This window comes from Phyllostomus discolor, chromosome 1, assembly GCF_004126475.2.
Source record: "Phyllostomus discolor isolate MPI-MPIP mPhyDis1 chromosome 1, mPhyDis1.pri.v3, whole genome shotgun sequence".
Lineage (NCBI taxonomy): Eukaryota > Metazoa > Chordata > Mammalia > Chiroptera > Phyllostomidae > Phyllostomus > Phyllostomus discolor.
This window is the reverse complement of record NC_040903.2, coordinates 128320864-128334585: the sequence shown is the minus strand read 5'-3', so window position 1 is coordinate 128334585 and position 13722 is coordinate 128320864. Positions and strand designations below refer to the sequence as shown.

The window sequence follows — 13722 nt, the reverse complement described above, 5'->3', positions numbered from 1 at the left end:
ATAATTAAGAAGTGGCTTCATGCTTTTGGTTCTTCTCTGGCCCTGGATCCTGTTACTGGCCTACACTGTTACGTGTACCTATGGATGGATCCTGTAGCTACATACCTGTTTGCCTTCAGCCCTGACTCCCGTCACCAGCCTTCACTGCATTGTGTCCCCAGGGGGAACCCCTGTAGTTACATAAGTGCATGTTGACAGCCAAGGCCTCCAAAGCTACTCATGGGCCTGGACTTAGTCCTGATTCATGTTACCAGCTTGCACTGCCACATGTGCTCATGGCTAGCCCCTGCACCTGCACCTGCATGTCCCCAGCCTCAACTCCTGTCACTGGCCTCCCCTGCTGTGTGTCTGCCCATAGCTAGTACCTGCAGCTGCACAGTGCACACCAACAACCAAGGTCAACAAAGCTGCTCAAGGGCCTGGATCCTGCCTTAACTCCTGTCACTGGCCTACAGTGCCACCAGACCCTGCAGCCAGCCACTGCTGTTGTACACCTGCATATCACCAGTGCCAACTTTTGTCACTAGCGTCCACTGCCATGCACATGCCCATGGCTAGTCCCTGATGTTCCATGACTACAGGCTGAAACTATGGCTGGCCCCTGTAGCTACTTGGGTACAAGGGGCTGCCCTGCCAGCTGGCCACAGCCTACACTACCACACATGTAGGCAGCTAGGCTCTGTAGTTGCATACTTGCTCGCTGCTAGTCCTAACTCCCATCACTTGCTCCCACCATTGAGAATACGTATGTGGTTAGCCTTTGCAGTCACAATGCAGATGACCTACAGATTCAGTGAAATTCCTATCAAAATTCCAATGGCATTTTTCACAGAAATAGAAGAAAACATTCCTAAAATTTGTAAGAAACCATTAACAACCCCGAATAGTCAAAACAGTTTTGAGAAAGAATCATACTTTCTGATTTGAAACTATACCACAAGGCTATACTAATCAAACAGTATGTATGATAGTGGCACACGAACAGACATGTAAACCAATGGAACAGAATCAAGAGCCCAGAAATAAACCCCCATATACATGGCCAATTAATTTTGACACTGGAGCCAAGAATACTCATTGGAAAAGAAAGCTTCGATAAATGGTTTTGGTTAAACTAAATGTTTACACACACAAAAATAACATTGTTCTAGTAGTATTTCAAAGGTTTTTCTAATTAAATTTGTCCACTAATCCTAACCCTATCTCTCTTATTTATGCATTCGCTGTTCGATTCTTGTATATAACCCTGACCAAGGATTGAACCCACAACCTTGGTGTACTGGGACAATGCCTTAAACAACTGAGCTCCTCAGCCAGGGCTTGCCCCTCCTCCTTGTTCTTGGTTCAAATACTAATGTAAGAATTGGAGCTGCAGCATCTTTCTTTCCTGTCTTCACATTATGAAGGTAAAGTGAAGATGATGCCACTCCTGGGCCCTGACAGCCACAACCAGTTGATATTAATGTCAGCAACTGCCTAGCTTCTAACTTTTTGTAATCTGGGAAAATAAAGCTCTGAGTTATTTAAAGCTCTAGACAATGATCTCTTTCCTTTATAGGTAAAGACCACATTTTAAAATCTGCATTTATGAGGAAAAAGCACTGCACAATATTCTCTTTCTCTCAAAGAACTCTCAAATCTACATTTTATACAATTGAATGTTAACAAAATGTATCTGTTCATTTGTCCTTCAGCTACTAAGAAAAGACTTGAAATAGACTGGCTATAATTTGTTCTTTTGGGACTGGATACATAGTCCAGTATTTTTTTCTATGATATGTCTCTCTAGTTGCTTTAAATAAGCACTTAAAATAAAGGTGGGCAATGAATCAAATATGAGATATTATTTAAAGTTATAAATTTATTTTCAAATTGTGTTCTGAGCAGGTGAATATCTAATAGAACATCCATTCAAAACTAAGCCATTAACACCAAGATGTTGCATACCTTTGTATGCTAATGTTATTCATGTGCCCACAAGATATAGTCTATTATACAGATATTGACTTGTTCAGCCTTATATTTAAATCCCTAGGTATTTATGTTTAAGTCTCAGATGTTTTTACTATTTTCCTTCTAGGGTTCAATTCTGTATCCTGATCAAATAATTATTCAACTAATGTGTATTATTCTATCTGATGTCTTGTATCCCCCAGATTTTGGGGAATATGAGGGGATAGGGGAAATACACAGGGAGGAAGATGTCCTGGAATGGGTAGAAGAAAAACAATGGAGAAGAAGGAGAGAGAGAGGGAGGAAAGAGGAGTGGTGGTATTTTTTCAGTATTTGCTTTTTGCTGGGTACGGGGGTAATTCTATTGCATGCATAAAGTCATTTAATCTTCTCAATGATTATATACAAAAGGCACTACTATGATAATCATTTTAAAAGGAGAAAAGTCAAGATTTAGTTGTTTGTGAGATTTTCCCAAGTTCAGACAGACAGTAATAAAAAAAGAGCCCAATCCACTCTACCTGTCTCAAAACCAATGCACCTAGTAACATATAAACTGTGTTTTCTCAGACTTTTCTTTATTACTAAGGCCCAAAGGTGGCGGAGGGTGTAACTGTGAGAGACACAAGGCAATGCCTTTCTTCTCCCACATTGCTTCCATTCATCCCACTGCTGACTTTCTAGGATTTAATGCACTATTGGCTGGGACCCTCTATCACTGTCCATAGTTTTACTGGGATTTTTCTCCTTAAAGGAAAAAAATTAAGAAATTTCTTAATATAATTGATATAAATTTCTTAAAATTTTCTTAATTTTTTTCTTAACATGAGAATTAAGAGAACATTTCAAGACATATCTTATTTGAAATGGGTGTAGAACCCTTTATATATATTTCCTGATGACTGAAGGATATGTTTAATCTAGTCTATGAAGCAATTTTATTTCTGAAATAGATGCACCAGGTCACAAATTTGTCATGCAGTATAGTCCTTTAGGGCATTTGATGTTCCTTCAAAGTGTCTACTCTATACTGAGAAGGGATTCTTTGATTTGCCAAGAAAAATAATTCACTTTTTATCACTATGTCATGTGTAAGTTATACACTTAATAATAGCTACTTGCTTCATGCTCTGCCCAATTCTACCACTCACAGCTTCCAGTTGTGTTCACAATACATACAGATACAAGTCTAAAGATCTAACACAGTGTTTTAAGGTTCCATGTTACCATTACCATTACTCTATTGCTCTAACACCATTCGCTGCTACTTTCCCCTCTTCACTGGTAAATGATTATGTGCCTCCTCAGGGCCTTATGAGTATAAGGCCCTGAGATGTCTGCCAGGTAAACGATGGCTTCCATAGTTGCACCTGCAAAAATGACCTGTATTTGTAAGAGCAGATGCAGTAGAAAGAAAATGACAAGTCTCTATGTTTTGGTCTGTACTTGACAACAAAGCAGATAAATAGATGATAATTGGGTAAATGGTGAGTTATAACCCTGTCACTGCCAGATTAAGTGAGAAATTATTCTATTCTCCAATTTCAGGCTTTGACATTAAGTGATTTCTCCAAAATATCTTTTTGTTAAAGAATAATGTGATACATAAAAATAACAGAAGAGCCATTGCATGTCTTATCTTTTCTTGACACAAACTATGCAGGAATTTTATATCACCAGTATGCTTTCCAGGAACATCTTTTGTAGTGGATTTTCCACAAGGTCCGACACTACACAATCAGCAAGATGCTTGTGTCTGTCTATCACTAAAAACTGATCTGAACAACATCTAAACACATACACACACAATTTGGAATATGCTATCAGGAAAAACGTTGTTATCCTCATTTTTTACACTCAAAAGAGTTGGTTATGAAAATCCAGCTGCATCTTACATATATAGCATAAATTCTGTTCTTTTCACAAAAATTTACTGCTTTGAGAATCATGATCATCCTACACATGTAGCCTAAAACCCCTACCAATTATAGGCACACATTGATCAAATTATTGACATGATCATCAATTGGAGGCAAAGTCAAAATTTTCTCAATGCTATGAGATAGTGTTTGACATGGTAAATGATCTGTTGCTCATAGAAAGGCACCTGCTCATTGTGATATTTTCATAGAATGCCATGCAAGGCTATATGTCTATTAAGGCAGCTTACCTGACAGTATGATATGAACAAACTGGAATTTACCCAGTGTTTTTTTTTTAAGGGAGTGGAAAGTTTTGCAAGCCTAAAATATGATTTCTCTATACATATTTTCCTAGGCTGATTTAAGAATCAAGACCTTCCAATAGTGTCACCATGGGTAAACATTGTAAAATTGCTAACAAAATAAACATGCAAACCTCACTTTCCTTCACTAGAAATGTTGTGGCCAGAGCTAAGAAGGTGAAGACTGGCTGTGCCAGAAAAAACTTTGGGCCCCAATTCTTCATCCACCCTTATGACTGCATCTTTGCCATGCGACTTTGTACATCCTAGTTCAAGGTGTACTTCTCTGCCTCTTGACTATGAACTTGGCCATTTAATTTGTCTGACAATGGGATATTAGCAGAAGTGACTGAAGCAAAAGTTTGAATTGTGCTTGTGTGGTTAAAGTTGCCATTTTACACTTGGGACATGAGAACAAATGGCCTCAGGAATCCTGCTCGTCTCAGAGGCATGAGCTATATCCAGCTGGGAGCTACCTTACTTACATCTTGTTGGTACCTGCAGAGATATTCTCATATGATTTACAGACACATGCATAAGAATAAGTAATTGTTATTTTAAGCCAGTGAATTTTGGGGTGATTGAATATGCAACTTTATTTTGGCAATAGCTGACCATTACAGAAGGTGGTATCGGGAACAAGGTGCCATTGCAACAATAACCTGAAATATAGTTGTGATCAAGGCTATAGGCTGAGAGAACGGTGATATAAATGACTGGAGAAGCAGTGAGAAAACTATAATGGAACACTAGAAAAAGTGTGACTTACAGTATGTAGAACTGAAAAACTAAAATTATTGCCTGAAATAGAGGGATGATTATGTACCTGATAAATATATGTGAGTATTAAAATAAAATGATGAAATCTGAAGAGAAATATCTAGTTTTTAATCTGCATTTAAAAACTAGAATGTTTAAAAAGTAATGTTACAGAACAGACCTGGGGGATAGCTAATGATATACTATTACTGAATGGACCCAGCCTTGTGTTCCGGGGTCCCCTCCCTGCCTGAACTAGGTTCACCTTGCCCCTCCACCAGGGAAAGATGTCTTTCAATGCCAGAGATTGGTGAAAGGGAAAGGGATTATTTATTTAAAAAGTTATATGGACTTCGAGTAATGACTTAATGTCTTCATTAAAAATACTAAAGTCTTTTAGAATACTCACAAATACACACTCCTTCCTTTTCCCCTTTGCCCAGTCCCAGGTACTATATCTCAGGAAAAGAAGTAGAAGTTTGTGGTTCCAGAAGCCCCTTGTTTCCAGCACCATCAGCTGTGTTGTCGCTGTGATCTTCAGTGAATCTAAAACCATGTGGCACCTTCTCATGGCCCGCCAGCAAGAATCCTTTAACCTCTTTTCTTCCAGGCAAAGTATCTCCTGCTTCCTAAGCCATGCGGCACAAAAGGAGCACCCTAAAACTGCATGGTCCTAACTTTTGCCAAAATTGAGTGGTCCCAAAAAGCCCCTGGATGGCTGTTGTGCCTGGATTTTTAAATCCCAGTGCCAATATTCCCCTGCAGCACCAATTCCAACTCCTCCCACAATCAGTTACACCTGCCAGCATTCCCTATTCTTTCAGCTTTACTGGGCTGCCATAGTAAGTCCAGGCAGGTGTGACCCCATGGAGTAGAGCCAATCATCTGCAAACTTTTACACAGGTGCTTGTAAAAGTTTCCCAGACTGCCTCCCAGTTACATCATGTGTTGAAGTCACACCCATCCCCCTGGCTTAAAGAAGGGACACAGCTATTTAACATAGCTATGAAACCAGTTAAAGGTTATAGACATGTTAAATAACCGTTGTAGAAGTTATCTGCAAAACAGTTGCTATGCCAAACAACTCTCAATGGCCCTGCTCCATGTGTCCATCCCCCAGTTCAGACTTGTGGTGGTAAGGACACCCTATATATATATATTTTTTCCAATATTTCCTGGACACCCTGAGTTCTGGATCCCATTACAAATCCCCATTTGGCACCCCCATCTTGGCTGCACCCTGTTACAGTAATAGAGCAGTTCAGAGTTTCAGGGTGACTAAATAAAATTATTTTTCACAAAATTATAGATGCAGCCATTAAGATATAGCCTCAGAGAAAAGAGGTTACTATGAAAAATCACCTGAGGGTAAAGATCCAAAGAGGGGCGTTGTCAGCAAACCTGTTGTTCAAACTTCTAAAATAATTAACATGCCTTGGCTATCATGCTTCTAAATTAACTAATAGGCCATTCAGCAGCAGAAAAGTGATGTTATGGTGAATGAAGTAGTATTTTTACTGAAACAGATATATCCAAAAACCACATAATTTAATCTAGAGAGAGAGGCTTGTGCAAAGAATTCTGGACATAGATTTTGGCAGAGTAGACCTGAGAAATACATAGAAAACTCATAATCTTGTAAAATAAAGCAGTGTCAGCAAAATGTACCATCACCTTAAGTTGAGTTCTTGAGTTGTTATATAATTTTTGGGTTCAAATTTCTGCCAGTAATGAACAGAGTGCCAAAAATGACATATTTTCCAATCCTATCTTCATAATTGGCCAAAGAAGATGATTAAAAAACAAAACGAAAAAACAACCTCTAAGAAGGCAGAGTTGAAAACAATGGTATAGACATACTGGCAGAACTTGTATCAAGAAATATTTTCTAACCGCAAGTAATATCAAGTGGGATTTCAGAATTATCATGGAGCAGTGACTGCTAAATACCTCCTATTCTTCCCTTGTTGGTAAGAGTGTTGTTGTAGTTATCATGTCTCTCTATATATGACCATTATATGACAGACAATTTGACTTTTTAGTTCAGAGGTCTCCAGATCAAGAGACATTGCATCTAGACCTCATGCAGATCATGAGATCCTGGAGTTTGTGTTCTCTTTTATAATTGGGTTTTTTGCAATTCCTGTGATGATTAGAGGAGAAATAATTAGATTCTTTTGGGAAGACATGATCTTAACACTTAAATATATACAGATAACTAAATAAGAAATCATAGTCTACTGGGTTAAGAGTATATTGAGTAGTTAAACCAGGATTTTAAATACTTACTAACTCTTGGCTATACTTTATATTTAAAATAATGGTAATAATATGCACCTAATATTGTAATGAATATACAATGTATTCTATGCAAGTCTCTACCATATATTTGACACACTATAATGATTCAATATGTTGTTGTCCATGTTGTTCTCAACTAAATTGCCAGTTTTAATTTATTTATACCTATTTTTGGCAGAGAAAAAAAACAGTATTTTTATTGATGCAGTAAATAGTCATGATGACACACAAAGATTTTGAAGGCTGATGAAATATTGTAACTATAATTTTGTTCTTACTTATAATGCCACCATTAACACAGAAATTTAGGCTGTTAAAATATCCAATTTTTAATGACATAATGGTGTACTTGTACAGCTATGCTAGTGGTATCTTCTAATTTCATCCACAAATTCTGGTCACTAAACTTTTGTATTACTAATTATAAGAAGAACATAATATAAATTGCTAAGAAAAGAGCATATTAATTGTCATAGCATACTTAATAAAATGTTTTAGTCAAGGTTTTCCTCTTTAAATGTTTCTTAAAAATACCCATTTATTAAGAATTTCCACTTGCTAAGCAGATACTGTAGTTAGTCTGTAGATATTAATTTTGGCTTTATATTTTAATTTTTTAAAATGACCATTCAACCACCATTGTGTACATTTTATTATGGTGATAGCTGACCATTACAGAAATTGGTACCAGGAATGAGCTGCCATTGCAACACTTGTAACAACACTTGTGATATTCTGTTAATCACTCTATTGCAATTATTATGACAGTCACATTTAGCCAACCTTGCACTATGTTTTAGAAAAATATCACAAGTTTTAAAAAGGACATGATCCTTCCCTTTACTACACACATAAATAGCCATAAACACATTCAGGGGTTGGGGACTGGGGGCAGTGTGTATCATAAACCCTGACTGCACATAATAAGCTATTAATAGCTTTTCCATGTAAAAATTTTTGGTTACATCTGCTACAAAAAGAAGCAAAAAATGAATTTTAGTAGGTTAATATTACTGAGCAATTATAACAAATTGCTTATGTTACACTGGAACAAAACTTACACTGGACTTTCTGTCCCTAAGATTCATGCTTAGAGATTTAGAGGTGATGAGGATTTAGAATCTCTGTCATCAAGTATTCCTATCCACACAATGGCAAAAGGAAACCTTGACTATCTATCTGCCTGTTAAGAACAAGTGGGCAAGTGGGCTTTCTCCAGATCTTCTCTTGGAGCTTCATGCATAAGGAGACCTTAATTGATAGTAAAGGCTAGAATTCCATAAATGTTTATCTAGATGTATAAGGTCCAAGGATGCACAAGGGCTAGTCCTTGGGGAGATAGTCACATGTTTCATCTTAGCTGTTTTACTTAGAAGTTCTCATCTATAATGCTTTTCTCTAGAATAATTGTAGCCCTTGGGTGGACTTCTATTTCTTGGCCTCAGTTAGCTATGAAAATTATCTCCCATCTTGAATTAGTTAATGCTGGAAAGTAGAGTATCATCTGAGACTTGTACCATGTAACTAATAGTAGTTTATTGCTTAATTTCATCACTAATTATGTCCATATATAATTGACAGAACAAGTGACAGTTTTAAAATATATCTATACATTTAAATATAAATAAATATATTCCATACAGTTTATACAATATCTATACTTTGGACATTTTTCCCCTTTGCTTGTATAAAGCCATTGGTATTTATTTGTGCTTTTATTTATTGAAAGGAATGTTGTTAATATTTTAATATGTTTTTACAGTTAACTGTCAGTTTTTTTCCTTCCCCTTAGGCCCATTACTACTCAAAGAAGTTACCATAAGTGCAATTGTAGCATATGGAATGTATAAATCATTTTACTCTCCTCTTTAAACTTGCTTATGCAAAAGATTTACTCGGGGGAGAGAAAATGAGATGAAAAATCCTTAGCTCAATAACTGTCAACTCTTAAGCAATTAGTCAACCAGAAAATTCAATAATACATGGAGCCTCATGTTAGTGGAAAACTGAGATATTTTGGAGATCTAACTCAGTCTTTCAGTGCTATGTTTGTTTAAGGGAACCAGTTGGTCAATTGGACCCCCAGAGACAACCAAGTGCAGCCAGCATGAGGTTTTGATAACATATGGGTTAATTAATAAGGTCTAACCAGTCAGGTGGAAGTGTTGAATTTAAAGACATTTAATAAGATTAGATTTTCAAACATTTTTTGGTGCATTAATTCAGATATGCAAATTGGCACAGCCCAGAGGCCCAGCTGTGAAAAAAAAAATGAGGGCAGATAGGAATAAAATTAAATTTTAGAAAAGTATTAAAATAAAAATATACTTACAACGTGAAATTGAGAACTTGAATTAGAGTTCTTCAGCCTGATAAAACTCATTGCTATGAGTGTATGAGACCACTAAAGTAAGTAGATTAGTAACTGCACACAGGTGTGTATTTAAAATTGGAAATTTTCATTTTTTCAGACATTAAATTTGAATTTTCTATACAGTCTGCTAAGGTAATTGCTGCCAATACTAGACCATCTTTATTCTTAAAGTATTAAAAATAGTACAGTTTTTAATGAATTATAATTAAGCATTTTGTTCTGTAACTGGTTTGGTATTTCTGACACGTCATGTTTATTTCTGCTGCCTTCAGTAGTCCATTGATAATTCAGATTCAGGCCAGTGTGGGAACAACAGGGGAAAAAAGTAAACTTTTGCTCTGAGAACTCAATATGACTGAAATTAATTTTGAAAACAAAAATTAAAAATCATTAAAAGCATTTCCTGCCAGGCATTTCTAAAATGTAATATCTTTTGCACTTACAAGGTAACTTTTTTGTACTATAGTTAGTAAATTAAAACTAAAGTGAAATTAGAACAGCTTGTTTCCACCTCATTGTGAATGAAAGTTATTATAACTCAATATCAAATATAAATCAGTGAATTCTACCTCACTGATATTTCAGAAAACAGCAGATGTTACCCCTTCTACCCTATTAATATACCTACTCAGTTTTTCAACTATTCTCTCTAGGGCAGACAATAGAGGCACATTTTCCTTCCTGTTCCTTAAGCAAAGCTATGTGCTTCCCCAAGCATAAGATTTAATTATCCTTATTGCTTTATATTTGCTTGAATAGCTACAGAGGTTATTAAGGGGCATAACATTTTCTGATCTTTTTCATAAAATCCAGCTATGATATTTATGCTGATTTAATTACCTCTAGCACATTAATTAATCTAGCAGTAAGAACTGAGGACTTAGTGTTTATATTAAATTTAATTTATTTCTATTGATTATTATGACATGTGACAGTTTGGTTAATGGAAGAGTTTCGACATAGAATTCACATATGTATATATGTTCCTGGAAAGAAGAAAATGGTATTAACTGGCTGTTTATGGGAGTATCAATCAAGACAGGATTCTAGAGCCATAGTGAATGCTAGATTAACCACTAAATGGCTGTGTGACCTCAGGCAAATAACTCCTCTGTGTCTCAGCTCCATCATTTTGTAAAGAGGACATAATGATAGTCCCTACATTATAAGGTTCTTTTTAGGATTAAATAGCTTACTGTATGTGAAGCACTGAGAGCAGTATCTGGCACATATGTTCTACATATGTATCAGTTATTATTATTATTTAGAAACTTTATTTTATATCAACCTTATTTCCATTTTGTTAAGAGTTTGTGGAAGAACAGCTGAAGAATGGGTTTTTCCTATCCGTTCAGTGGCCTGAGCAGTGGGGGGCTGCAGACCAGCCTTCAGTGCAGCTGAGCGCTCCAGGCTTCAGTGGGAAACTACTGAATGGGCACAGAGACCACCTGCACCTTCAGATGAGTCAGCAACCTCAGGATGAGCAGCAGTGAACTCGGGTGCCCAGGCAGTCCATTCACTGAAATTCCTCCTTGGTCACAGCCTTTTCAGCAACAGCCTGCTCTTCCTTCTCAATCTCTTCAGGATCTCTGTAGAAGCCGAGATCAGGCTTGACCTCCCATAGATGTTCATGGGAAATAGTGCCATGCATTTGCAGTACTTTCCAGGCCAGCATCCACCACATCAGACCCACTGAGTGAGCCCCCTTTCTGTTGCAAGAGATGGCATATCCACACAGTGCAGAAGAGGGCCTGTGTTACACAGAGCAATAGTCAGCAGGTTAACATAAGATGTCTCTGTTGGAAGCTGATAGTCAGCCCTGGGATTAGTAACCACCACCAGAAGTATCAGTTCTTGGAAGGATGCCTGGACCTGGTTAGTGAAGATTCTAGGAGTGAAGCAACCAGCAGCAGGAGTGGCTCCAGCGGCAGCAGCAAACTTCAGCATAGCTTGCTGGCCAGTATTCCCAGACAATATGACACTGACCTCACCAGGGTTTCAACGGCAACAATGTCATGAGCTGCCAACAGGAGCTTCTCCCAGTTTCTCTTTAAATTTATGATATAGATGCCATCACTCTCCCTTTTGTAAATGTACTGTTCCATTTGGAAGTCAGGTTGGTGCCACCTAAGTGGGTTCCTGCTGCAAGGAATTTGAGGACATCCTCCTCCTTCATTTGCTGGACATCAAGGGCTCCCAACGTTGTGAAAGTTTCCCTTTAAGTTATATGGGGACCAAGAACAATGGTAGTGCGGGGTGGGGCTTTCTGGGTAGTATGGTAAAGTAGTTATTATTATTACAAATAAGGGGTAGAGACAGACTTTGAAAAATAGTGAATTGGTGTATGTTGATGTTACCTAGAAATCTAATGAATAGTTAAAATACACAGGTCTATTCTGACTATGACCATGTAGTTGTAGGTCTATCAGAATTATTGAGGTTTATAGTTTGGTGTAATGTTACCAAACAGAAAGAAAAACAAAGGTTCAGCTGCCTGCTACCACAAAAGTCTAACTTGTGAGGTGTGTGCTGATGCAAAAGGAAAGAGGTTTTATTTGGATGCTGTGCCATCTTGTAGAATGGGGAACTCCCCATCTCAAAGCCCATCTCCTCCATAAAACCCAGAACAAACCCAGCCGTCCTTAGAAATATCCAAAGAAATGGCAATGCCCAGAGTGCCTGCTCCATTTTTAAAGTACTATCCTTTGGAGCTATTAAGCAGTCATTCAGGTAGCTTAGCATATGCCCACCTACTGTCCAGCTTTTGACTCCTTCCTGGAGACTGCATGTGGATCTGGGACAGTCATGCTTTATGCCACTGGTAGGGCTGCAAAGTCATGTGCTCCCCTAAAAGAGAGCATGCAAACACACTAGTGAGTGCTTCACCAGGGCAGGGGGGCGGGGAGAGAGAGAGAGAGAAGGACTTCCTCCTGGAGGCCATGGGCCATGTGGCTCCTAAGGCCACATGGCCCATGGAGAGGACAAGCCAGTGCACTGAGTGCAGGCCCCAGCAGCAGGCCACGGGCAACAGTGTGTTTCTTCATTCCTGTTGGTTTATATTAGTTTGGGTATGGGACAGGCCATGTGCTTTCTAAGAATGATCAGTTAACTTCCTAAACTCTTGGGAGCTTTGGGTGGATCTACCTCCCAAACAATCTCTTCTTTCCCCAAGCTAGCCTGACAGGGCTCTTTGATCCAGTACCTCCCCCTGCCACCATCCTGACTTCTATGGAGCATATGCTTGCTTTTCCCTGGTCCCACCTCTAATGTGTTACTGGAAAAGGACAGGGGGCAAGATGCTTCCCCCTTATTTAATTATCTTTCTAGCTTTTAGCATGCTTGGGCTCTGTTCATTCATATATCTAGCTTTCAGCCCACTTGGGACCCTATCTATTCATTCCTCTACCCCTTAGTGCACTCAGTGTAAGAGCTTCACCATGCCACCATCCTGCCATCCTGGCCAGTGGCAGAGATTCCCCTGACTCTACTGTATCCTGAGGCTGCCTGGCTTCCCTGCTCTTGGGTCCTTGGGCTGCACTGAGGCAGCTCTGTCATCTCCGAGTGAAAGCTCTGCTGCAGCTGGGCCCAACCAGCACTCCCATGGTAGGAGGTGAGCTCTGTGGCTCGCGGTATGCACCAGAGATCTGACTGTCACTGACCTGGCCAAGGTGCCATGATTAGTCAAGCCTCTGAGCTCCATGCCCCCTTGCATGGGGCACTCTCCTCCCTGCTGCTTGGCACAGTCTTCAGAATGTTGGGCATCTTCTTTTGCAGAGAAGGGGCAGGCAAGTATATAGGTTCCTTCACTGGTAGCAGTAACATAAATTTATAGTTAGTATTTGAAGTCAAGAAATGAAGGGAAAATTTGAGGAAAATCATTAAAAATTAAGAAGAAAGTTAGGACAAACATTGTGTATTAAAAGAATTTTGGCTGTCAGGAAAAGAGTGAGGAATGTGGAGGATATTAGGGTAGAGATAAGGAGATGATTGGTAGGAGGAGCAAGAAAAGCTACTGTACAGAAGACACGGAAAAATGATATATAGTGTTGAATGCAGTAAAATAATGACATTAAAGAGAAGCCAGTGCTTTGAACATAAAATGTATTGGTGT

At 38.5% G+C, this 13722-nt stretch overlaps 1 pseudogene; it reads right to left on the bottom strand.

Annotated features, from left to right (window-relative positions):
• The window catches only part of LOC114492058, a 66675-nt pseudogene extending 54846 nt beyond the window's left edge, over nt 1-11829 (bottom strand).
• Between the last annotated feature and the right edge of the window lie 1893 nt (nt 11830-13722).